The sequence below is a fragment of the Canis lupus genome, chromosome 20 (genome assembly GCF_011100685.1).
Source record: "Canis lupus familiaris isolate Mischka breed German Shepherd chromosome 20, alternate assembly UU_Cfam_GSD_1.0, whole genome shotgun sequence".
NCBI lineage: Eukaryota > Metazoa > Chordata > Mammalia > Carnivora > Canidae > Canis > Canis lupus.
In genome coordinates this window covers 41205151-41231871 of record NC_049241.1, presented here as the reverse complement: position 1 = coordinate 41231871, position 26721 = coordinate 41205151, and the positions used below count along the sequence as shown (strand labels likewise).

Sequence of the window (26721 nt, the reverse complement as noted above, 5' to 3'; positions counted from 1 at the left end):
CCCCGCCGCGGGCGCCCGCGGGTCAAACACAAACACGACCCCGCGGTTCAGGGATGCGGCTGCCGCGGGCAAGCGGCGCGGACGGGCGGGTGTCTAAACCCAGCAGGCGCCAGGCACATGCACGGGTGCTTCCCCCGCACCCCGCGAGGCCAGCGGGCGGGCGGGCGCCGGCAACCTGAGGATTAAATCCAAACAAACGCGTCGGGTCGGGAAGAGAAAGCGGCCAGGGCCGCAAGGCAACGGCCAGGGCTCACACTCTCTTCACTTTTCTCTCACCCCCTTGCCCGAACCCGGGGTCGCAGAGCACCAAGAGGAGTCTCACCTCTCTTCCGGACTGTCGCTGCCGAGGCGGCCTTTCGCGGTAATAGCTGCTCACTAGGGACCGCCGCTGCCCCGCCCCCCTTTCCTAGTTGGCGCCAAACGGAATCCACCAATCAGTAAGCAACTTCGCCTCCTCGCTCCCGAAAGGCAGCTACGCTGGACCAATGAGAGGGGAAGAAGGAAGCAGCTCGCGGGGCTCTGAGGGGTCATCCGCTTTCTGAAAGGGGCGGGGCCGAGAGGAGGCCAGAGCAGATCCGAATGGATAGGGGCTCAGAGGTCAATGAAAACTCCCAGCAGAACCTGGGAGGCGAGGGTAGAGACCGAGACGCCTCTCTTGCCGCGTTGCATGCTGGGGAGCGTAGTTCCCAACCCGCACCGTGGCCCGGGAACCTCCTACCCGCGGAGGGCCACGACTGCGTAGCCACCCCCTTCCCTGAGGTCCACACGCGGAGGGGACGCGCAGGCTGGAGAGAGCTGTCCTGCCCACTCGGGGTCCAGCCGTGGCTCGACCTATAACCGTGCGGTACTGTAGGCCCCTTCTCCCTTCCTCCCGGGCCTCCAGGCCCCAATTTTTGTAAGAAGAGTAGGAACCGAATGACCCAACGACTGGGCTCTGTGACCTCTAGGCCCCAACAACGAAGCGCTTAAGGCTCCTGCAGTGCTAGCCACGGACACACAAGACTCGAGCCCTGCACTGCAGGCTGCTGGACTCCACATTCATTGCTCACTTCCGTTTTAAGCTCATACCATACTTTTTCAGAACCATTTCCTTCGTTTCTACCCTTACCCTATTGGGAGCTCCTAGACAGCAACAACATAAATACAATAAATACGTAATACATAAATACATAATACATATAGTATTTATGTGACAGACACTGTTCCAAGTGCTTTATCTGTATTAATTCATTTAATCCTTACAACCCTGAGGGGGAGAAATTGTTCCCATTTTATAGGTGACCATATATATATATATATATTTTAAGATTTTTATTTTTATTTATTTGACAAAGAGAGAGAGAGAGAGAGAAGCAAGGCTCCCGGCAGAGCCGGAGCCTGATGCGGATCTCCATCCCTGTACCTGGGTCCCACCAGAGCAACCAGAGCAGAAGGCAGACACTTAACCGGCTAAGCCACTCAGGCGCCCTGTGGGTGGCCATATTTATTTTTGTAACTCCTGCATCAGTGACAGATCCTAGATTGAATGGTTTTATAAAAGTGATGGAGCTGCAAGAGCACTTGTCTGTAGACAGCATGCATAGAGCACACGTTCTGCTTATCTGCTTATTTAAATCGTATATTTTGGGTGTCTGGTGATTATGACCATTACCTCTGGTTAGGGCCAACCATTAAATTCATTAAATTAATTTTTTTTTTTAAGATTGTATTTATTTGAAAAAAATTTTTTTTATTTGAGAGAGAGCGAGAGAGTGGATGAGTGGGGGGAAGGGAAGTGGAAGAGGGAGAAGACTCCCCTCTGAGCAGGGAGCTGGTTGTGGGGGCATGATCTCGGGACCCTGAGAATGTGACCTGAGTCAGAGGCAGTCACTGAACTAACTGAGCCACCTAGGTGCCCCGAATTGTTTCTTTGAAAAACTTTGGCTGAGAGGCCTGGGTGGCTCAGTGGTTGAGCATCTGCCTTTGACTCAGGGAGTGATCCTGGGGTACTGGGACCCAGTCCCACATCAGGCTTCCCACGGGGAGCCTGCTTCTCCTTCTGCCTCTCTTTCTCTGACTCTCATGAATAAATAGATTACTTATGAGAGACAGAGAGAGAGAGAGAGAGGCAGAGACATAGGCAGAAGGAGAAGCAGGCTCCATGCAGGGAGCCCGATGAGAGACTCAATGCTGGGACTCCAGAATCACGCCCCAAGCAGAAGGCAAATCCCCAACTGCTGAGCCACCCAAGCGTCCCAATAGGTAAAATCTTTAAAAAAGACAAGAAAAGCTTTTGCTTTTATAGATTTGTGTTATGCAAATAATACAAAATAATTATAAGCTTAAAAAATACAGATCAGTACAATTAAAAAAAAAAATCATCTGTGGGGCCCCTTCAGGGTATGCCTTCAGCTGGGGTCATGGTCTCAGGATTCTGGGATCCCGCTCCCAGCTCAGTCGGGAGTCTCCTTCTGCTCCTCCCCCCACTCTCCTGCTCAAGCTTGCACACTCTCTCTCAAATAAATTAAAAATCTTAAAAAATCATAATTTTACCATCTTCAAAGACACAAATGTCAACATTTTAAACTTTTTGCATGTGTGTGCAGTGTAAATATACAATCAGTATTCGTTTCATAGTCAAAGAAAGGAATTGAAAGCTCTCCCTCCTTGCCTAAGCAGATATTCCCAAAATGGATCAGCCCAAGAGGGCTAACATATTGAAGCACTTACACCAGTGAATCCAAGTGCTGGAATAAAAACCTGACACTTGAAATGTGAAATGGAAGCAAAAGGAAAAGCATCATTTTACCAGAACACTTCCCACATTTTCTTAGGGCATGCTCTCCAAAATCCAAGAGAAGCCCTAGGGTAAGGGAGGAACACTACGCTGAGTGGGAGGCCTGATTTCTTTTTTTTTTTTTTTTTAAGATTTTATTTATTTATTCATGAGAGACACAAAGAGAGAAGCAGAGACATAGGCAGAGGGAAAAGCAATCTCCATGCAGGGAGCCCGATGTGGGACTCAATCCTGGGACCCCAGGATCGCACTCTGAACCAAAGGAGGTTGCTCAACTGCTGAGCCACCCAGGTGTCCCAAGGCCTGAATTCTAATATGATTCTGGGACAAGTCAATTTTTGCTCATTCATTCAGTCTTTAGTAAGAGCCTACCAATTTGCTAGATCCAAACAGGGTCAGTGTTTCCCTGGACCTTTGCCTGAAATGGCCTTCTCACCTCCATAGTCACTTCACTCAGCAAACATTCACCCATTCCAGGAGAGCTTTACCCTCAGACATCCTAACTGATATATTCCCCAGTTATCATCCACCTTCCAGGCACCATATGTTTACATTTGATTCAGTGATTATTGGATTGGGGTGAGTACCCCCCCAAATGACAATAAACTTAAAAGGGTAGGGACCCTACCCTTTTGAGCCCCTTATATAGTACCAGCCAGTGCCTGGTTCAAGGGACTCCTCGAACATAAAGATTGGATACATGTTACAAAGAAAAAGTGTGACCCCTGCCGGGGAGGAGGGGGTGGGGACTATGAATGCTTTGAGTGTTTAAGAAGGGAATCTGAGGAGTGCCTGGGGCTCAGTGGTTGAGCATCTGTCTTTGACTCAGGTCGTGATCCGGGTCCTGGGCTGGATTCCTGAAGCAGGCTCCCCACAGGGAGCCGGCTTCCCCCTCTGCCTATGTCTCTGCCTCTCTCTCTGTGTATCTCACGAATAAATAAATTAAAAAAATGTATATATATTTTTAAGATTTTATTTATGAGAGACACAGAGAGAGATAGAGAGGGAGGCAGAGACACAGGCAGAGGGAGAAGCAGGCTCCATTCATGGAGCCTGACGTGGGACTTGATCCCGGGTCTCCAGGATCAGGCCCTGGGCTGAAGGTGGCACTAAACCACTGAGCCACCCGGGCTGCCCAAATAAATAAAATCTTAAAAAAAAAAAAAGAAGGGAATCTGATATGTCCAGAAGGATAAATCCTTAGGAGAGATAGGAGAGAGTATTCTGGGCAGAGGAACAGGCCATAAGCAAGGGCTCTGAGGCTGGCCAGAGTCTCTTGTGTATAGCCAAGAACAATGGGAGAAGAGGAGGGTGAGGAGGGCCCAGACTCTGCAGGGGCTTGTGGGCTTGAAGACCACATTCTGGAACTTGGCCTTTATCTCAAAGGCTATGGGATAACAAAGTAACTTTTACATTTTAAGAAGATAACCCTAACCCTGGCTGTAGAATGGGGAATTGATTCCAGAGCAGCAATGGTAGAGCTGAGGAGATCAGTTTGGAGGGGATCATCACCAGGTCCTGCTAGGAGAAGGTGGTGACTTGCATGAGGCAGGAGGTGATGCAGAGGTGGGAAGGAAGCCTCTCTGGTACTTGAGAATGGTGACAAGAGGTGGACCACAACTGGGTCTCTTAAATACTGAGGTGCCCCAGCAGGGTTCCTGCTTCCTCCCTGACATTCCTTGGCAACCACAGAAACTTGGCTTTTATTTTTTTTTTAAAGATTTTATTTATTCATGAGAGACACAGAGAGAGAGAGAGAGACAGAGACACAGGCATAGGGAGCAGCAGGCTCCCCACAGGAAGCCCCATGTGGGACTCCATCCTGGGTCCCCAAGATCATGTCCTGGGCCAAAGGCGGCACTAAACCGCTGCGTCACCCAGGCTGCCCAGAAACTTGGCTTTTATTTTATTTTATTTATTTATTTTTTAGAAGATTCTATTTATTCATGAGAGACACACACAGAGAGAGGCAGAGATACAGGCAGAGGGAGAAGCAGGTTTCATGCAGGGAGCCTGATGTGGGATTTGATCCTGGGACTCTAGGATCACACCCTGGGCCAAAGGCAGGCTCCAAACCACTGAGCCACCTGAGGATCCCTGAAACTTGGCTTTTAAATCTGCATTAGGAAAAAATAAAAAAATAAAAAAATAAATTTGCATTAGGTACTGCAGTACCTTGTCCATTTTTGCTTGGAGAAGGGAGTCATCTTGTAAAAAACAAAACAAAATCCAAATAATTTTCCATCCATTTATCAGACTTAATTTCTGGAGATAAAAGAAACATTCCTTTTCTGATTTCATGTTTTACTTGTGCCCATCCTCCTTTCACCCAACTGTGCTAGAGGTAGGTTTGGGTTTCTGCCTGGTTATGGCAGGCAGCATGAACTCCTCCCACCCCCCCACCGCACCCCCTCACCCCCATCCCCCGCCAGGCTATCAGGCAGGAACTTGTATATAATCTGCGTCTTTGGGGCACCTGGGTTGGTCAGTGGTTGAGCATCTGCTTTTGGCTCAAGTCATGATCCTGAGGTCCTGGGATGGAGCCCAGACAGGGAGCCTGCCTCTCCCTCTTCTGCTGCTCCCCCTGCTTGTATTCTCTCTCTGTGTCAAATAAATAAATAAATAAATAAATAAATAAATAAATAAAATCTTTAATTAAAACCCCATAGGAGTTTTTAAATATTTAAATTTGGTTAATTAACATATAATGTATTATTAGTTTCAGAGATAGAGTTCAGTGATTCATCAGTCTTATATCATACCCAGTGCTTATCACATCATGTGCCCTCCTGAATGCCTGTCACCCAACTGTCCCATCCCCCCATCCACCTCCCCTCCAGCGACCCTCAGTTTGTTTCTTATGATTAAGAGTCTCTTGGGGCACCTGGGTGGCTCAGTGGTTGAGGATCTGCCTTTGGCTCAGGTCATGATCCCAGGGTTCTGGGATCCAGTCCTGTATCAGGCTCCCTGCATGGAGCCTGCTTCTCCCTTTGCCTGTGTCTCTGTCTCTCTCTTTCTGTGTCTCTCATGAATAAATAAATAAAATCTTAAAAAACAACAACAAAAAATCCCTATGTCTTAGATGCTATCAAGATGAAGAGGAGTAAAAAAAAAAAAAAAAAAAAAAAGATGAAGAGGAGTATTTAACAATCAGAGGTTCTCAAATCCTGGTTCTACATCACAAACATCTGGGAATTTATTTATTGACTTGATAATCCATTTGTATGGCACAAATTCAAATGATACCAAAAAGGCCTAGAGATTTACTCTAATCCCTGTGCCAACTACCCTGTTTTTTTTCCCTGTTGGTTATCATCGTGGCCAGCTTTTTTGTGTCTCCTAGGGTCTGTGTCCATGCTAAGAAGTACATGTTCTCGCACATACACTTTTGATTTTACATAGACACAACATGTTATAAACATTGTCCCAAACATTCCTTTTCTCACTTGATTGGTTCAATACCACAGATAGAGTACTTCAGTTTCTTTCTTCTTTTTTTTTTTCCTTTTTTAAGATTTTATTTATTTTTTTAAGAGAGAGGGAGACCAAGAGCAAGCATTCATGTGAACAGGGTTTGGAGAGGGGCAGAGAGACAGTTTATAGCAGGCTCCCCTCTGAGCAGGGAGCCCAACACAGGGATCCCAGGACCCTGAGATCATGACCTGAGCCGAAGGCAGACACTTAACTGGCTGGACCACCCGGGTGCCCTCCTCAGTTTTTTTCCTGATGGCTACCAATTTGGGGAGCTTTTTTGAAATTATAGATGCTCTGGTCTCCCTTGAATTTTTTGATGTTGCAATTTTTGAGTGAGGCCCTGCCTGGAATCTGTGAGATCAGAAAGCTCTCTAAATTGTCCTGATACACAGTCAGGGTGGGGGACCACTGAACTGTATGATACGGATTTTAAGGACATTGAGGACTAAAGATCACATACATTATTTAGATACACAATTTGTATTTCTATTACATTGTGCTATGTAACAAGTTTTGTAGGTTAGTATTCTGAGCACAGGCTATGTCTGGTCTCATGGCTCAATGTTTGCTCTAGAATGACAGTCTTTTCTAGTAGGTGCCTCTCCATTTTTTCATGGGTGCTCTTGAACAGTTACCCCGCCCCCTACTTCTTCAGCTTTATCCCCGCAGAACTCCCAAGTTCTAGTCTCCAGTAGGGATCTCCTTCCTGAATTCTAGCCCCTCTTCTGAATCCACCTAGAACAGCCCACTGGCAACTCAACTCTACTTGCTTCAAGTTTGCATCTCTTTTCCTTTCAAGCTTATGACTCTCCCTAGGGCCCTTGGCAGAAATGGCACCACCATCATCTATTCGTTCTTCCTCCCCACTGCTGCTCTGGTATAGCCAGACTCCCAAACCCTGGCCTCAAGTGATCTTTCTAAATGCAAATCTGATCTCTTCCTCTGTTCAAAGCCCTTCCTGTAACCAGCACTCCCAACATTACTTAAAGCAGGGGCTCTCATACATTTTGGACCTGTTACCCAGAATACCATTTCAAAGTGTTTCTTTTTTTTTTTTTTTCTTCTTTTCAAAGTGTTTCTAATACATCACTTATTCATACTTCACACAACACACTATTTTCCATTTTATTTTATGTCACTTAAAACATCCTGGTAATGAGGGGCACCTGGGTGGCTCAGTCAGGTTAAGCATCGGACTCTTGATTTCAGCTCAGGTCCTCATCACAGGGTTGGGAGATCTAGCTTGTGCTCAGTGTGGAGCCTGCTTAAGATTTTCTCCCTCTCCCTCTGCCCCTCCTCACCCCTCTCTTTTTCTCTAAAACAACAAAACCCACAAAGCAATCAACCAAACAAAATGAATGTTATGATTGCCTTCAACCTATAGTTTCAAAAGCAATGGGTGACAGGCTGAAGTCCAAAGCCTTTGTGGTCCAGAACACCAGATTCTTTACAGTGAAGCACCCTTGTCTCCTGCTCCATCTCCTTCTTCCCTCACAAGCACTCCAGCACCAGTGCCCTCCAGAAATCCAACACTATCTCTGTGGTCACAGTTCCTATGGTCCTATTTGGGATTCCCTTCCTGCCCAGCCCACTATTTCAAACATTTTTCTCCCTTAAATCTGAAATTTTTCTTCCCTCTTTTCATGTTTGGGGAGGTGTTTTTTGTTTATTTTATTTTATTTTATTTTATTTTTTTATTTTATTATTTAAGAGAGACACAGAGAGAGAGAAGCAGAAACAGGCAGAGGGAGAAGCAGGATCCCTACATGGAGCCAGATGTGGAACTCGATCCCAGGGTCCTGGGATCACACCCAGAGCCAAAAAGGCAGACGCTCAACCACTGAACCACCCAGGCGTTCTGTCTGGGGAGTTCAATACTTGGTTCAACATCCCTATTCTTGCATTCATTCATTCAACAAGTATTTATTGGTTACTGGGACAAACTGAGGGTTTGAAACAAAGTGCCACAATTCCTACCCTCAGGGGGTTTACATTAGCCAAATGCAATCTGGAATCATCACCATGATAATGGTTGCCCTTTGTGGAGGGTTGGTACAACCCAGAGGATGGGAGGAGATGGAGATGGGGGAGGCTGGAGGAGGCGGGGTACCTCCCAAAGGAGATTAAAGGTGCTGAAGCTTGAAGGCTGGCACAGTTCTTGGTGTAGGTCCCTGGAAGAGGGGAATTTTTTTTTTTTAAGATTTTATTTATTTATTCATGAGAATACACAGAGAGGGGAGAGAGAGAGAGAGAGAGAGAGGCAGAGACACAGGCAGAGGGAGAAGCAGGCTCCATGGAGGGAGCCTGACGTGGGACTCGATCCGGGGTCTCCAGGATCACACCTTGGGCCAAAGGCAGCGCTAAACCACTGAGCCACCCGGGCTGCCTTGGAAGAGGGGAATTTAAGGTCAGGTGAGGTGCGGTGCTTTCCAAGGAGAAGAACCCTCAGAAGCAAGGAGGCGAGCGAGAATGGCACTTTTTGGGAACCACTTATGAAGTGCTCCAGCCAAGTCCCAGAATGGGCCAATGGGAGTGGTTGTGAGGGACCCAAGTGGGAGGAAGGAGTCAGCTCTCAAAGGACTTAGAGCTCGCTGAAGGGTTGGGCCAGTGGACAGTGGAGGGTGTGGAGGGTGGGTGATAATGGGATCAGAATTGATGCAGGGTGGGTCAGTGGGGGAGCGTGGGAAGGCCTGAAAGGTGGGGGCTGTCCGAACAGTCCGGGTGAGGAAAGGTGATAATCCCGAACCAAGGCAGGGGCCTTAGTAGTAGGAGGGAGTAACCTTGACCAGAGGTAGAGATCATGGGATTTTGATAACAGAGTTGAGGGAGTGTTGAATGAATCCTAGGTAATGACTTAAGCAATTGGGGGTGGATGGTAATGTGATTTCAACCATAGGCAGCACAGTTCTTGGAGCAATTTGATAAGTTGTTTATTCTATGGGCTTGGTACTCAGGAGAGAGATTTGGGGTTCATCAGCATGAGGATGGTAAGTCCATTGAGGATGTGCCAAAAGTGTTTTTGGAAACTGGGTCTTTGGAGCACCAGTATTGAACACTGGGTGTAGCAGAAGCCTATGGAGGGGAAGCCCAGGCTAGGAACCACAAGGGAGGAAGTGGCCAGCCCACGGTTAAGACTCCCCTGAGGGGAGTCAGGGAAGGTGGCCAGATGAGGTCTTGGTCATGTTGAGTGGTGAGAGAGGTGGGAAGTGAGGAAGTAGCCACAGGAAGGCCCTGGAAAGGTAAGAGATGGCACAGAAGGTACATTATGATTCATAAGTGCACCAAAAAGCACTTAAATGAATGTTCATAGCTTCATTATTCATCTTAGCCCCAAGTAGAGAACAACCCAAATGCCTATCAACAATAGAATGGGTAAATGGAGGTTCTTTTATACAGCAACAGAAAGGAGAGGACTATCATACTATGGATGAAATCACAAGCCATGTTGAACATAAACTATATGCAGAAGAGGACATGCTGTTTGATTCTACTGACATAAAATTTTGTAAGATGGAAGTCCTGCTTTTTAATCTTTGGTGATAGAAGTAAGGGTACTTGTTGTTTGTGTGGGGTGAATGGTGACTAGAAGGGGCTGTAAGGAGAACTTTTGGGAACAGGTCACATGGTTTCTTGATCTGGGTGCTGGTAGCATGAAAGTGTTCACCTTGTGGAAACTCACTGAGCTGCACACTCATGGTTTGTTTACTTTTCTGCGTGAATGGTATATGTCAGTGACATGTTCATTGTTTTGTTTTGCTTTATAAAATTTCCTAAAAAAGATTTTGTTTACTTGAGAGAGCAGAGTGAGATAATGAGCATGAGCAGGGGGAAGGGTGCCCCTTGTTCTGTTATTTATTTATTTATTTATGATTTTATTTATTTATTCATGAGAGACACCGAGAGAGAGGCAGAGACATAGGAAGAGGGAGGAGAAGCAGGCTTCATGCAGGGAGCCTGATATGAGACTGGATCCGGGGACTCCAGGATCATGCCCTGGGCCAAAGGCAGGCACTCAACCGCTGAGCCACCCAGGTGTCCCTTGTTTTGTTTTTCTAAGATATTTTATTTTTGAATAATCTTACAAACCTATAAGCCTGAGATCAAGAGTTGCATGGCTCCATGAACTGAACCAGCCGGATGCCCCTGAAATGTTTATTGTTAATGATACAGTTATTATTAAATTGTATGTATAGAGGGGCGCCTGAGTGGCTCAGTTGAGGCCACTTTTGGTTCAGGTCATGATCTCAGGGTCACAGGATGGAGTCACAGGATGGAGCCCTGTGACAAGACGTGCCAATGACATGTTTCCTGTTCAGTGGGGAGTCTTCTTCTCCCTGTCCCTCTGCCATTCTCCTTGCTTATGCTCTATCAAATATATAAATAAGATCTTAAAAAAATATTTTTATAAATATATAAATATGAAAGAAAACCTTCCCTTGATGCCAGTTTCCCCTCCAGCTATATCCTGTCCCTACACAGTTAAACTAAAAAAAAAAAATGTCTCTAATTTTGTCTTGAACTCACTTCAATCAGACATTCATCCTCCCTACTCTGCAGAAATGGCTTTTGGCAAGTTCTCCAGGGAACTTTTGTTTTGCTAAATCGGGTGACAAGTTCGTACACCTTGCCTTACTCTCCAGAAGCTGTCCATTACAGCACTGGATACAGTTGACCACCCCTACAAACATTCGCTTCACTTGTAGGACACCATCCTCCAGATTTTCCTCCTACCTCAAATCACTCCTATAAAAAGATGCTATAGAGAGGTCATGATAGAGGGAGCTATTTGGCTCCTCAAGTGTGGGAACAGGCAGGGAGAGAGCCTCGGGCCTCCTGAGTCAGCCAGAGCTCTTCTGGAGCACCTAGGCTTTCTTGTTCCCAGCAGTGACTGGAGCCTGGCTCACAGTGATGAGGAGAAATGTGTGGAGTGGTGAAGACTAAGAATGTGAGAATCAGGGACGCCTGGCTGGCTCACCTGAGTGCCTGCCTGCCTTCCGCCCAGGGCATGATCCTGGAGTCCTGGGATCGAGTCCCGCGTCGGGCTCCCTGTGTGGAGCCTGTTTCTCTCTCTGCCTGGGTCTCTGCCTCTCTCTCTGCCGTCTCTCATGAATAAATAAAATCTTAAAAAAGAAAAAAAAAGGAATGTGAGAATTATCCTGAAACTGGTGGGTTTAGAAAGGGCCTCGGAGAAGCCGTCATTCCTCTCCCCTCCCCTTCAAGGAAGATGGACTGGACTTATGGAGATGGCAGGTCCCTAGAGTCCCCTTTCTCTCCAGAAAAGGTTGAGGATTTTTTCTGCCACTCTTTTCTCTGCCGGACATGGGCGTAGCACCTGAGAAGGCCGCCAGAGGGCGCTTGTTTCCCAGGAGAATATTCTGTGGGAAAGCATTGAGAAGTGTTGAGGCAGCTGTAGTTAGAGCGGTTTGGGCTGGAAGCTAAGTGCGTGTGAAAAACCCAAAGCACCCTAATTGATGGGGATGGTTTCCAGAGCCTTTTGCAAAGTGGGACATACTCAGGGCCAGGAACCCTAAACCCGTGTTGTCGGTCTCAGCTGTCAGTCGTCATTTTATGTGTCAACCTCTTGACCACTCTTGGTCTCAGTTTTACCCTCAAGGAAATGGGAGGCATGACCCCTGATCAATCTACCACACCGAGGCATTAGCAAGAGAGAACAAAGCAAATAGTGTAAATACTGTTCCAGAATTTGAAGTGAAATGTACTGGAGAAAAGCAGGGGATTGCTGATTCTCACTGTCCCCCATGCTGCCTCCTTGTTAATGTAATCTAATGTGACACTACACTTGAAATTGCTTAAAAGCATAAAGTTGAACAAAAATAAATATGGCTGCGCTAATGCTTCAGGAAAGTTTGATTTTTCTTTTTTATTTTTTTTTAAATATTTGATTCTTTTTTTTTATGATAGTCACAGAGAGAGAGAGAGGCAGAGACATAGGCAGAGGGAGAAGCAGGCCCCATGCACCGGGAGCCTGACGTGGGACTCGATCCCGGGTCTCCAGGATCGCGCCCCGGGCCAAAGGCAGGTGCCAAACCACTGCGCCACCCAGGGATCCCGGAAAGTTTGATTTTTGAAGTAATCTTTTTCCTCTCTTCTGCAGACCTCCTCCTTTCTTGTCCTTTTTTTTTTTTTAAGTTTTATTTTTTAATTTTTTAGTAATCTCTATACCCCAGTGTGGGGCTTGAACTCACAACACTAAAATCAAGGGTCTTATGCTCTTCTGACTGAGCTAATTGGGCATCCGCTTTCTTGGCCTTTTGTTTCAGGAACCCGGTAGGATCTTGAAAACATGACAAATGAAGTTGGCAACATGTACACAATTCCTCTCAAAACCTGCTCGATCCCTTATTTCCCTAACCACCCCCTTCCCCCAGCCTCTTCCTCCGGCAGGTGTGTGGTTTTGAAGGCTTTAGCCTGCTGTAGCCTCCTTTGTCTGGCAAAGCAATAAAGCTATTTTTCTTCTTTATACCCAAACTCTGTCTTTGTGTTACATATTTTGTCTCCGGGGCAGCCCCAGTGGGTGGCGCAGCAGTTTCGAGCTGCCTGCAGCCTGATCCTGGAGACCTGGGATCGAGTCCCCCGTCGGGCTCCCTGCATGGAGCCTGCTTCTCCCTCTGCCTGTGTCTCTGCCTTTCTCTCTCTCTGTGTCTCTCATGAATAAATAAATTAAAAAAATAAAATCTTTAAAAAAAAACATATTTTGTCTCCGGAGCACAGAGATTGGCTTTCAGCAACACACTCATGTCCACTACCATAAGTATGGAGCACTGGACATTTTGACCCAGGTGATTCCCCAGCAGGTAGAGGTGGTGAGGTCTGAGTTAGGTCAGAGGTAGCAGGCAGGGAGAGGAGGACACTGGGCCAATAGGGAGTCATAGTAGGTTCTAGATCAGTGGAAGGGCTTCATTTCAAAGGGCCAAGTTTTCTTTTTTTCTTTTTTAAAGATTTTACTTATTTAGAGAACACAAGCAGGGGAAGTGGCAGAGGGAGAGGGAGAAACAGGCTCTCTGCTGAGCAGGGAACCTGACACGGGGCTTGATCCCAGGACCCTGAGACCATGATCTGAGCCAGAGGCGACACTTAACCGACTGAGCCTCCCAAGTGCCCCTCAAAGGGCCAAGGTTTCTTGTGAGCTTTCCTGGGGTCAAACCTCTGGAAGTCAGAGATCCTGGGGAGCAGCTGTGCCCATCTTACAGCCCTTACAGGGTGCTGTCCCTCCCTCCCTCCAACCAGAGTATACCCTTTTTTTTTTAAGTTTTCCCTGAAGGGAGGAAACACTGCAGAGAGCTGCAAGGGGCTGGAAACCAACAAGCTGGACCTGTGGTATCATTGCCCTGTCTTTCTCAATCTCTGGGCCTCTAGGAAGTGAAATTGTTCCTGTGACTCCCTCCTATCTTGATTTAGAGCATCTTGTGCCATCCTGTTGCTAGCTGGTTGACAAAAGGCCCCATTAGGCAAGGTGTGGGAGGGGTTGCAGGTGGGAGGATGGGGCTTGGTTTCCAGGCCCTATCCCTTTCGATCCCTGACCAATGCCTGCCCTACAGGGAAATGAGGCTGGACCTATTCTCATCTTTTACACCTAAAATCCAGACTCTAAGGTCTACTGCAGGCCTTCTGGGATGTTTGTGAGTTCTGTGAAATAAAGAGGCAAATTTGAGGAAATTGGGGTAAATCGGAATGAAATTACCTGGGGTAAACCAGTCCTTTTCTGCAGGATTCTTCATAGCCTTTAATAAGCTAATATGTATTGTGAATCTCCAAGGACCAGCATAGGAGGTTTTACATAGTTACTTGAATAAGGCATGTTTTTCATAGAGAATTTTGCTTGACCACTCTTCCAGGGAACACACTCTGAGAAGTACCTTTTTAATCCAGTGGGGCCCCCACATTCTTTTCACACATGAGGAAATAGAAATGCAGAGGAGGGAGGGGATCCCTTCAGCCCCAGGTTGGTAGGCTCTGTTCCTGAATACAACCTGGGTATCCCTTCCCTGGGCACACTCAGAGCTGTCCCAAGTGGGCAGGGAGGGGACACTGCAGGTCTATTCCTATTTCTCACCTCCAGCCCTTTCTCCCATCTGTAGTGGGTGCAAGGGCCAGCTTATGTAAGCTTGGGCTTCGTGGGCATAGAGAACAACACTCCTTCCTGGAAGGATATGCCCACACGTTGCCAGCACTTATCTCCTCACTCTACAACTTTTATTTTAACATTTTATTTCTTTTTCTTTTTTTCTTTTTATTTTTTTCTTTATAATAGTCACTGAGAGAGAGAGAGGCAGAGACACAGGCAGAGGGAAAAGCAGGCTCCATGCACCGGGAGCCCAATGTGGGATTTGATCCCGGGTCTCCAGGATCACGCCCTGGGCCAAAGGCAGGCACCAAACCTCTGCGCCAACCCAGGGATCCCTATTTCTTTTTAAAGTAATCTCTACACCCATTGTGGGGCTTGAACTCACAACCCAGAGATCAAGAGTCTCGTGTCCTACTGACTGAGCCAGTGAGGGGGAGCTCCCCTCTGACCAAATCTTAAAAATTGAGATATAAATTATCTACAATAAAATTCACAATTTTAAGAGTAATTATATGAGTTTTGACAAATATGTGCAATTGTGTGACCACCACCACAATCAAGATGTGGAACATTTTCATTGTCACTGTCTTCTTCCCAACCCCAGCCTCTGGCAGCCACTGATCTACTTTCTACCACTATAGTTTTGCCTCTCCTGGAAATTTCATGTGAAGCATCATACAATAGGTGATCTTCTGTATCTGGCTTCCTTCACTGAGCATAATGTCTATGAGGTTTATTTGTGATGTGTATGCCGGCATTTCTTTTCACTTGTTGGTAGCATTCCATTGTTTGGATGTTCCACACTTTGATGGGCCTGCTGATGGATGTTTGGGTGTTCCTGGGTTTGACTATGATGAATGAAGCTGCTGTGCACATTCTCATACAAGTTTTTGTGTGGAAGTGTGTTTTCTTCTTCTTTTTTTTTTTCTTTTTTCATTTTTTTAGGGAAACTCTATGCCCAACATGGGGCTTGAACCCTGAGATCAAGAGTTGTGTGCTCTACCAACTAAGCCAGCCAGGTACCCCACATTTCCTAATGGTAATCACCCAGGAGTGGAATTTCTTCTGGGTTGTGTGATAAGTTTATCCTTTTTAAAATGATTTCTGTGAATCCTGAGAACTTCCTTTTGGCCCTGAACTAAGTTGGCTAGGGCTAATATTTTTTGGGTTACTAAAGTCCACCCATTTGCCATAAATACCTTGGAAGATGGACCTGCAAAGAAGGAAGAACATTTTGCAGGGAGACCAAGAAAAAAAGTATTTCTACTACTGTCCTATACACGTGTGGCTACTTAAATTTAAATTAACGAAAATTAAATTAAGAAATCAGTTTATGTGGGGCAATTGCATGGCTCAGTCGGTTAAGAATCCAAATTTTTTTAAGGTTTTATTTATTTATTTATTTATTTATTTATTTATTTATTTTTGATATTTTATTTACTTATTCAGGAGAGACACAGAAAGAGGCAGAGACACAGGCAGAGGGAGAAGCAGGCTCCATCCAGGAAGCCTGATGTGGGACTCGATCCTGGGACTCCAGGATCACGCCCTGGGCCGAAGGCAGGCACTAGACCACTGAGCCACCTGGGCTGCCCAAGGTTTTATTTATTTATTCATGAGAGACAGAGACAGAGAGAGAGAGAGAGAGAGGCAGAGACACAGGCAGAGGGAGAAGCAGGCTCCATGCAGGGAGCCTGATGTGGGACTCCATCCCGGGACTCCAGGATCACGCCCTGAACCAAAGGCAGATGCTCAACTGCTGAGACACCCAGGCGTCCCAAGAATCCAAATCTTGACCTCAGCTCAGGTGGTTTTTTTTTTTTTTTTTTATTACAGATTTATTTATTTATTTATTTATTTATTTATTTATTTATTTATTTTTGAGAGACAGTGTGTGTGTGCTTACAGCACAAGGGGCTGAGGAAGAAGAAAGAGAGAATCTTTTTTTTTTTTTTTTTTAAGATTTTATTTATCAGGAGAGAGAGTGAGAGAGAGACAGCATGAGTGAGGGAGGAGGAGAGGAAGAGGGAGAAGCAGGCTCCCTGCTCAGTGGGGAGCCTGATGTGGGACCTGGATCCCAGGACCCACAGACCATGACCTGAGCCGAAGGCAGACGCTTAACTGACCGAGCCACATAGGTGCCCCAAGGGGAGAGAGAATCTTAAGCAGACTCTGCGTGGAGCCCTATGTGAGGGTTGATGTGGGGCTCAATCCCATGACCCCGAGATCATGATCTGAGCCAAAACCAAGAGTTGGAAGCTTAACTGTGCCACCCAGGTGTCCCTCAGCTCAGGTCTCTGTTTTAGGGCCGTGAGTTTAAGCTCTGTGTTCAAACTCTACACCCAGCATGGAGCCCACTTACGAAAGAAAAGAAAAGAAATCAGTTGATGCTACACTAGCCACATTTCAAGCACTTAATAGTTATATGTGGTTAATGGCCACCATATATATATTTTTAAGATTTTATTTATTCATGATAGACACACAGAGAGAGAGGCAGAGACACAGGCAGAGGGAGAAGCAGGCTCCATGCAGGGAGCCTGACACGGATTCGATCCTGGGCCTCCAGGATCAGGCCCTGGGCTGAAAGCAGTGCTAAACTGTTGAGCCACCGGGCTGCCCATGGCTACCATATTGGATAGCACAGACTCAATATTTCCTTAATCACAACAAGTTCTATGGACAGCCTGATTGAGACCCCAAACCCTTTCCTTTGGGAGGGTCAGTATTGTTAGAACATATCGACTGGACTGGGGCAGGCTCCATAGAGGTCAGAGGGCTTATAGCAAAGGATCCCAGTAGCTCCAGTGGGTAGAGTTCATCGTGAGAGAGCTGACTGTGCAGGGACCCTGTGGTTGGGTTGACTGGTGGGGGAGATGGCCCCTGGGATGGACAGGTGGACGTGGTGAGCACCTTGCGAGGTAGAGGGGTAAGATTGGGGCAGGATGGAGAAGGATGTTGCTGGGTGGAGTGGATGCTGGGGGGGAAGTTTTGCTCTTGGAAAGATGTGGTAGCTCCATTCTAGTAATAGGCAATGGGTTTTCAGCAGAGTATAAGGGGCTGGGAGTGTCAGATATTTCAGGAGAAATGAGCTAGGCCTCATGAGACCATATCCTTGGCTAATGCCCTGCAAGGAAAAATTGTGGCCACCTCCTGCTCCAAGTCCAGCTGTCTTCAGGATGGTAGCACTCTGTTGGGTGATCTCAGCAGGACTCTCAAGGGTCAGTGTTGTGTGCAGGTCTCAGCCTATCAAGAAACAATGTAGTGGCTGGACCAGGCCTGTGGTTCTTATCATAATAGCAAGAGGCCCTTAAGCAATAACCATCAGGAAACTTTGAGGGGAAAAGGGCTTATTACTTACAAGACCTGGAAATTACACAGCACACTTGGGGCCACACAGCAAGATTGCAGGGAGAGAGAGAGAAAGAGAGAGAGAGTGAGGGAGTGACCTAGCAAGGGCTTGGGGTTCTGCTTTTATTGGAGTCAATGGTGGGGGCCTAGGGTTTCTGAGGCTCATTCTTTATTGCTGAATTTAAAGAGTAGAGCAGGAATTTAAATGACCGAAAGGGGAAAAAACGTTTGACCCAAAAGGCCAGTTATCAAAATCTACCAAGATCTCTAAAACAAAAAAGCCTGTGGGGAGGAGGGGAAGGGAACCTGATTTTTTATCTTTGGTGTAGCTGGCCCTGTGTTTTATTCTTTTTTAAAATTTATTTCTTATTTTTTTGACAAATAATTTTTTCAATTTTTTTCCTGTGTTTTACTCAAGGTAGCTATCTGGTGTGGATGCTTCTTTGAAGTAGATTCCTCGGTAATGGGTGGTAATCTGCTAATCAAAAGCTTAAATTGGGCACTTGCATTATAAAAAAGAAAAAAGGGACGCCTGGGTGGCTCAGTGGTTGAGCGTGTACCTTTGGCTTGGAGCGTGATTCTGGAGTCCCGGGATCAAGTCCCGCATCGGGCTCCTTGCGTGGAGCCTGCTTCTCCCTCTGCCTGTGTCTCTGCCTCTCTCTCTGTCTCTCATGAATACATAAATAAAATCTTAAAAAAAAAAAAAAAAAAAAAAAGAGAGTTGTATGCTCTACTGACTGAGCCAGTCAGGTGACTCTGGAACCTCTCATAAGGAATCTCAGATTGACCTTTTATTTGTATTTTTTTATTTTTTTTAAGCTTCATTCCTTTAAGCTGCCTCGTCATATCTGAGTCTATATATATTTCTCTCAAATACGACATTGCAGTCAAAGCCTGATAGTACCACCAGTGTGTCCTAACACAAGGAGAACAATTCTTTTTTTTTTTTTTTTTTAAGATTTTATTTATTCATGAGAGACACACAGAGAGAGGCAGAGACGTAGGCAGAGGGAGAAGCAGAAGCAGGCTCCATGCAGGGAGCCTGATGTGGGACTCGATCCCAGGACAGTGAGATCACACCCTGAGCCAAAGGCAGGTGCTCAATCACTGAGCCACCCAGGCATCCCAGGAGAACAGATTCTTAATGAACTCATGTAAATAACTATATTGCCCTGGAAATAAGAATACTTGTTGAGTTTTATAATTTTGGAGTTAATGGGTATGGGGAAAAAAGGACTTGTTTCCTTCCTCTTTGTTGACAAAGATATACTTTACCAAATTGTTGTAAGTCATAGGTAGCTTAAGAGAGGTTTCCAGGGCACCAGGGTGGCTCAGTCAGTTGAACATCTGCCTTTGGTTCAGGTCATCATCCCAGGGTCCTGTTGAGCCCTGCATCGGATTCCCTCCTCAATTGGTAGTCTGCTTCTCCCTCTGCCTCTGTCTGCTGCTCCCTGATTGTGCTCCCTCTCTCTCTGTCAAATGAATAAATAAAATCTTAAAAAAAAAAGAAAAGAAAAGAGAGATTTCCTTAAATCTGGAAAAAACCCAAAATATTAAAGAACCAATAAATGTTTCGAGCAAAAAAGTCATAAAAATTATAATCATCCTTACCCGTTCATTCTGTTCCATTATAATTAATTCTTGTTGATCTCTTGATCAACGATTTATTTATTTATTTATTTATTTATTTATTTATTTATTTATTTATGATAGTCACAGAGAGAGAGACTGAGGCAGAGACACAGGCAGAGGGAGAAGCAGGCTCCATGCACCGGGAGCCCGATGTGGGACTCGATCCCGGGTCTCCGGGATCGCACCCTGGGCCAAAGGCAGGCGCCAAACCGCTGCGCCACCCAGGGATCCCCGATGGATTCTCTTGATCTCTTGTTAGCAATTTTTTTTTTTAAGATTTTATTTATTTATTCATGAGAGACACAGAGAGAGAGGCAGAGACACAGGCAGAGGGAGAAGCAGGCTCCATGCAGGGAATCCGACGTTCGGGACTCAACGTGGGCTCGATCCCAGGTCTCCAGGATCACGCCCTGGGCTGAAGTTGGCGCTAAACCGCTGAGCCACCCAGGCTGCCCTCTTGTTAGCAGTTTTTGTTTTTAAGATTTATTTATTTATTTATTTATTATTATTATTATTATTTTTTTAAAGATTTTATTTATTTATTCATGATAGTCACAGAGAGAGAGAGAGAGAGAGAGAGGCAGAGACACAGGCAGAGGGAGAAGCAGGCTCCATGCACCGGGAGCCCGACGTGGGATTCGATCCCGGGTCTCCAGGATCGCGCCCTGGGCCAAAGGCAGGCGCCAAACCACTGCGCCACCCAGGGATCCCCTGTTTTTAAGATTTATTTATTTATTCATGAGAGAGAGAGAGAGAGAGAGAGAGAGAGAGAGAGAGGCAGAGACACAGGAGGAGGGAGAAGCAGTTTTTTTTTTTTTTTTTTTAAGATTTATTTATTCATGATAGACACACACAGAGAGAGAGAGAGAGAGAGAGGCAGAGACACAGGAGGAGGGAGAAGCAGGCCCCATGCCAGGAGCCCGACGTGGGACTTGATCCCGATCCCGGGGCTTCAGGATCGCGTCCCCGGCCAAAGCCGGTGCCAAACCGCTGAGCCACCCAGGGATCCCCTCTTGTTAGCAGTTTTATGAAGCCATCAGTTTCTCCATTAGAGCTGTGTACACTCTTATCTGTTCAACGGTATGACCTAAAAGTCATCAGAAACTTGTACATCAGAAAGAGCCTTTTCCATGAATCTCACCGAAGATGAAGCACTTTTGCAAAAGTTTCAGAATAAAACAATAACTGTAGATAACAAAAGACTTAAAAATAGTCATGGTTAAAGATCTTATCAGAGTTCATTAAATGCGATTGACTAAGAAATTTGGTTATTTCTGCGACACACATTTCAAGATAATAACTAGAATTATGACTGAATTTCATACAATTTCTCAAGCACTTATATACTTATACAAATATAATATCTTACAATGTTTCCCATATAATTTAACATATCAAATAAGCCTAATTAGTTTAATGTCTCTCTTTCTATAAGGAGAGAGAACAAATCTTTTGAGATGGTTCAAGGTAATCTCAGCTTAAAGTCTGTAAGTCTTCATTTGGAATTTGTAAAAAATACCAAAAATTTTGGATGCTCGATTAAATAGGATTGTAAGTCACTGTGAAACTATACTTATGGTTATACGTTTAACCAAAGTGACAATAAAAGATTTTGTAGGCAAATATAAAAAGTTACATTACTGTAAAAAGAAACAACACTTTACCTTTTTTTTCATTTAAATTTTATTTTAATTTTTTTAGAGAGAGAGAGACAGTAAGAGCATGTGTGAGTGGGCAGTGGAGTGGGGCAGAGGGAGAGGGAGAGAATCCCAAGCAGCCTCCACGCCCAGAGTGGAGCTCCACATGGGGCTCAGTCTCACCGCTCTGAGATCATGATTTTTTTTTTTAATTTTTTTTTTCATTTATTTATGGTAGTCACACAGAGAGAGAGAGAGAGGCAGAAACATAGGCAGAGGGAGAAGCAGGCTCCATGCACCGGGAGCCCGACGTGGGATTTGATCCCGGGTCTCCAGGATCGCGCCCTGGGCCAAAGGCAGGCGCCAAACTGCTGCGCCACCCAGGGATCCTCTCTGAGATCATGATTTGAACTGAAATCAAGAGTCTGATGCTCAACTAACTGAGCCACCCAGGTGCCCTGAGTTTAGCTCTTTTTTTTTGTTTGTTTTGTTTTGAGTTTAGCTCTTAATAGGGAAGATTCAACTGTCTTAGATAACCAAAGATGGGATAAAGACGACGTGAAGCACAGAAAATTGTTTTGAGAAAAAACAAATTCCTTGCTTTCTAGTCAGATTATTCAAAAGATAAAGAAAAACCTTTCACGATCTCTTATTAGGAGCAGACTGGTACTCAAAACTTTGTCCTTTTAGCAATCAAAGAAAATTTCAGGGGTACCTGGGTGGCTCAGTCAGTTAAGTTTCTGCGTTTGGCTCAGATCATGATCTCAGGGTCTTGACATTGATCCCTGCATCAGGCTCCTTTCTCAGTGGGGAGCCTGCTTTTCCCTCTACCTCTGTCACTCCACTTGTGCTATCTCAGTCACTATCTTTGTCTTTCTCAAATAAAATCTTTTTAAAAAACAAGAAAATTTCATAAGTATACTATTGATATTAATGCTTATTTAAAAAATCCTTATAATAGTAAATCTTTTTAAAAAAATGGCAGGGGGATGCCTGGGTGGCTCAGCGGTTAAGCATCTGCCTTTGGCTCAGGGAATGATCCCACAGTCCCAGGATTGAGTCCCACATCCGGCTCCCTGCATGGAGCCTACTTCTCTCTCTGTCTCTGTCTCTGCTTCTGTCTCTGTCTCTCATGAATAAATAAATAAAATCTTTAAAAAATCCTTATAAGAGCAAGTCAGTTTTAGCCAACTTGCCCACACAAAGTAAAATTCTTTTTCTCTCTTTTCTCAAATTTCTACTTTTTAATTTATTTTTAAAAGATTTTATTTATTTGGAAGAGTGTGGGCACACAAGTCAGTGGAGGAGCAGAGGGAGGAGAAGCAAGCTCCCCGCTGAGTAGGGACCCCCAACTCTGGGCTCAATCCCAGTACTCTGAGATTATGACCTGAGCCAAAGGCAGGTAGTTAACTAAGGAGCCACCTAGGACACCCCTCTCTCTTCCCAAATTTCTATACCTTTTTGTTCTTTATTCTCCTTTTTCCCATTCTGAAATAACTAGCTTGATGACAAAATTAATTTCCCTTAAAAATTCATCTCCATACCTCATATCTTTTTTTTACCTCATATCTTTCTTACCCAAAAACATATCCTACTTTCTTTGTATACAGAAATTTTAGTTACATATATTAATTGAAATTCTTTTTTAAAAAGATTTATTTATTTATTTATTTATGATAGACATAGAGAGAGAGAGAGAGGCAGAGACAGGAGGAGGGAGAAGCAGGCTCCATGCTGGGAGCCCGACGTGGGACTCGATCCCGGGACTCCAGGATCACGCCCTGGGCCAAAGGCAGGCGCTAAACCGCTGAGCCACCCAGGGATCCCCTATTAAATGAAATTCTTAACCCTTAGGGGCACCAGGGTGGCTCAGTGGTTGAGCATCTGCCTTTGTTTGTTGTTGTTGTTGTTGTTGTTGTTGTTGTTGTTGTTTTGACCATCTGCCTTTGGTTCAGGTCATGATCCCAGAGTCCTGGGATCGAGTCCCAGATCAAGGTCCTCGCAGGGAGCCAGCTTCTCCCTCTGTGTATGTCTCTGCCTCTCTCTCTTCTCTCTCAAGAATAAATAAATAAAATCTTAAAAAACAAAAACCAAAAATATTGATATGCCCTAGCTGACCAACGGGTTACTTACACCCAGACACAGGTACAAAAAAAGGGAAATTCCGTATGTTCCCATTCCTCTTCATCTTCCCTCTTAACTACAGCCCCCTACCCCTGTCCTGTCCCAGGATCCCTTGGAGTATATTCAATTAACTTCTATCTCCTTTGTTCTGCCTTGGATGAATTCTTTCACCTCCTGCACCACTGGCCTCCACCCAATAGGGTCGCCCCACCTTTGGTGGCCCCCATCTGATCAGAGTGCACCACATTACCAACATTTTTAAAAAGTTTTATTTATTTATTTATTCATGAGAGACACAGAGAGAGAGGCAGACAGAGAAGTAGGCTCCCCATGCGGAGCCCATGCAGGACTTGATCCCGGGATCCCGGGATCATGACCCGAGCAAAAGGCAGATGCTCAACCACTGAGCCACCCAGGCGCCCCCCCCCCCCCAACATTTTTTTTTTCAACATTTTGTTTTAATGACCCTTCATTCCTAATATATTCTTATGAACATTTTTTTTTTTAAGATTTTATTTATTTTTTCGGGATCCCTGGGTGGCGCAGCGGTTTGGCGCCTGCCTTTGGCCCAGGGCGCGATCCCGGAGACCTGGGATCGAATCCCACATCGGGCTCCCGGTGCATGGAGCCTGCTTCTCCCTCTGCCTGTGTCTCTGCCTCTCTATCTGTGTCTCTCATGAAAAAATAAATAAAATCTTTTTTTTTTAATTTTTTATTTATTTATGATAGTCACAGAGAGAGAGAGAGAGAGAGAGAGAGGCAGAGACACAGGCAGAGGGACAAGCAGGCTCCATGCAGGAAGCCCGATGCGGGACTCGATCCTAGGACCACAGAAACATGCCCTGAGCCGAAGGCAGATGCTCAACCGCTGAGCCACCCAGGTGTCCCTGAACATGGTTTTTGTAGTGACATTTTTCAGATATGTTAAAGAGATTGAATGCTGAGCTTGGGGAATTTATTCTTCTTACAGATTTATCTTTTTAATATAGACCATAGTCTTTTTTGTGATACAACAAAAACTAGCTCTTTATAAATGAACATTTTAGTTCATTTGATGTCTCTTAAAAGTTGAGTAATTTTCCGATGTACCTTCTTTTAGTATCTTAAGAATATCTTAAGGCTGAGCAATTCACAGAATCTAGCAAGTTTAAGAATTATTCAAAGGTCTTCAAACATTTTATACCATTTACAGTAATTCATATTATAGGAGATTGGCTTGAACATTTTGAAGATTTACATGCAATTCGACTAGATCTGCTTTTATTTTCTCTTCATAATCAATTTGAGCAGACATGGAAACATAATCTGGGATGGGGAACCTGAAAGTGGGAGACCGAGATGTGGAGGCTGAGGACACAGTGAGGGTAGGGGTCCCTGGAACACTGGAGGCCAGGCCCCTCTAATACTCTCAGGCCCTGTGACTCCACTCCTTGCCTTTTTTTTTTTATTTTTTATTTATTTATGATAGTCACACAGAGAGAGAGCGAGAGGAATAGACATAGGCAGAGGGAGAAGCAGGCTCCATGCACCGGGAGCCCGACGTGGGATTCGATTCCAGGTCTCCAGGATCGTGCCCTGGGCCAAAGGCAGGCGCTAAACCGCTGCGCCACCCAGGGATGCCAACACTCCTTGCCTTATCCTATATAAATCCATGATACACTTTTTGGACAAATCAGTAAATTTAGTCAACTGTATGAATGAGCCACTTGGAAAAATAATGTTTGGTCTTTGACTCTAAGAGATTTTTTTCTCCATTTGATTTTCTTCAAGCATCCCTGATACCTCTTGTGCTGGGTAATGTCCTAGCTAGGTTGGTTCTGTCCCAGGCTACCCCAGAGCTTAGGAGTCCCAGCCTCTGCAGCCTTCTGACCCACCTGCCTCCCCAAAATCCTGCTCAGATTTTGAACAAGCCGTTTCCTGCCTTGGGCCCCCACTGAATCTCTTGGGGACCACTGTTCTTTCCCCTCTGTCAGTGCTTCCAACACTCCCCATTCCCCTCTTATCTCTTCATATGGCCCTGGCTGACCGCTGTGCCTTTGCTCAGGCTGTACCTCTGGCCTTGGAGCTCTTTTTCAGTTCTGGGTTACTCTTTCCCAGGTTCTTCCTCTGATACTGTGGTCTCTTTCACTCTCCGGGGTAAAGGATAAAAGATAAAGTATCACCAGTGAGACCATTTAGGGACAGTATGTATACTTTGGGCCCCCAGGGAGTGGCTGGAGGAATTCCCTCTGGGCCATTGACAATTAGGGAGGGCATCTTGGGGAGGTGTGGTTTGGGCTGACCTTGACAGTTGGGTTGGGTTCAAGTATGCCATGAGATGAACCTAGGACACCCAGGAGGGGCAAAGGGGAGGCCTTAGCAAGGTTTATAGGCAGAAGCCAGTGTGGTGTTCCAAAGTTTAAGGTGTTTGTTCCTCCTCAGGAAGTGAGGAAGGTGGACAGGTTGGCAGATGATGGACAACCTTGAATGCCCGGCTAGAGGGCTACACTCGGCCCCTGTGGTCCTGGGCTGGAGATATGGTATGCATGGTTCCACTTCAACACTGTGCTGTTGGCAAACATGAAGAGTTAATTAGAGGGGGACCTGGGTGACTCAGTTAAATGACTCTTTTTTTTATTTTTATTTTTTTAAAAATTTATTTATTTATTCATGAGAGACACACACACACACACACAGAGGCAGAGACACAGGCAGAGGGAGAAGCAGGCTCCATGCAGGGTTCCTGATGGGAGACTCAATCCCGGGACTCCAGGATCACGCTTTGGACTGAAGGTGGCGCTAAACCGCTGAGCCACCTGGGCTACCCAGGTGTCTGACTCTTGATTTCAGCTCAGGTCATGATCTTGGGGTTGTGGGATCAAGTCAGGTAACAGGCTCTGCACTCCTAGTGGGATCTACTCCAGAATCTCTCTCCCTTTTCCCCTCCCTCTCCCTCTACCCCTCTGCCTGCTCGTGCTCTCTCTCTCAAAATAAATAAATAAATAAAATCTTAACCTAAAAAGAGTCAATTAGAATTACTTGTAATAACCAAAATGTAGAAACAAGTCAAATGTCCACACATTGATATGTGGGTCAACAAAATGTGGGATGACTGTACAATGGAATATTATTTGGCTATAGAAATGAAATAACCAATATATGCTGCATCATGGATAAATATTTAAAACATTATGCTAAGTGAAAGAAGTCGAACTGTTTATACGAAATGTTCAGAATAGAAAAATTCATAGAGACAGAAATTAAATTAGTGGTTGTCTAGGGCTAGGGGTGCAGCTTGGTGGGGGGGAGTGGCTGCTAACAGGAGGTTTCTTTTTTTTAAGATTTCTTTATTGGGAATCCCTGGTGGCTCAGCAGTTTAGCACCGCCTTCAGCCCAGGGTGTGATCATGGTGACCCAGGATCGAGTCCCACGTTGGGCTCCCTGCATGTAGCCTGCTTCTTCCTCTGCCTGTATCTCTGCCTCTCTCTCTGTGTCTGTCATGAATAAATAAATAAAATCTTTAAAAAAAATAAGATTTCTTTATTTATTTTAGGGTGAGAGAGAGCGTGCACATGTGTGAGCAGGAGGAGGGGCAGAGGGAGAGGGAGAGGGAGAGAGAATTTCTTTTTTTTTAAAGGCTGTGGAGCATTTAGATGACCACA

The 26721-nt window shown here is 45.4% G+C and overlaps 1 long non-coding RNA gene across 1 annotated transcript; it reads left to right on the top strand.

The window, feature by feature from the left end:
* Positions 1-111: 111 nt before the first annotated feature.
* Positions 112-12725, top strand: LOC111091448. Its single transcript, XR_005374447.1, has 3 exons — positions 112-844; positions 9647-9755; positions 12532-12725. It is a non-coding gene; the product is annotated as an uncharacterized LOC111091448 (long non-coding RNA).
* The last annotated feature ends 13996 nt before the right edge of the window (positions 12726-26721 follow it).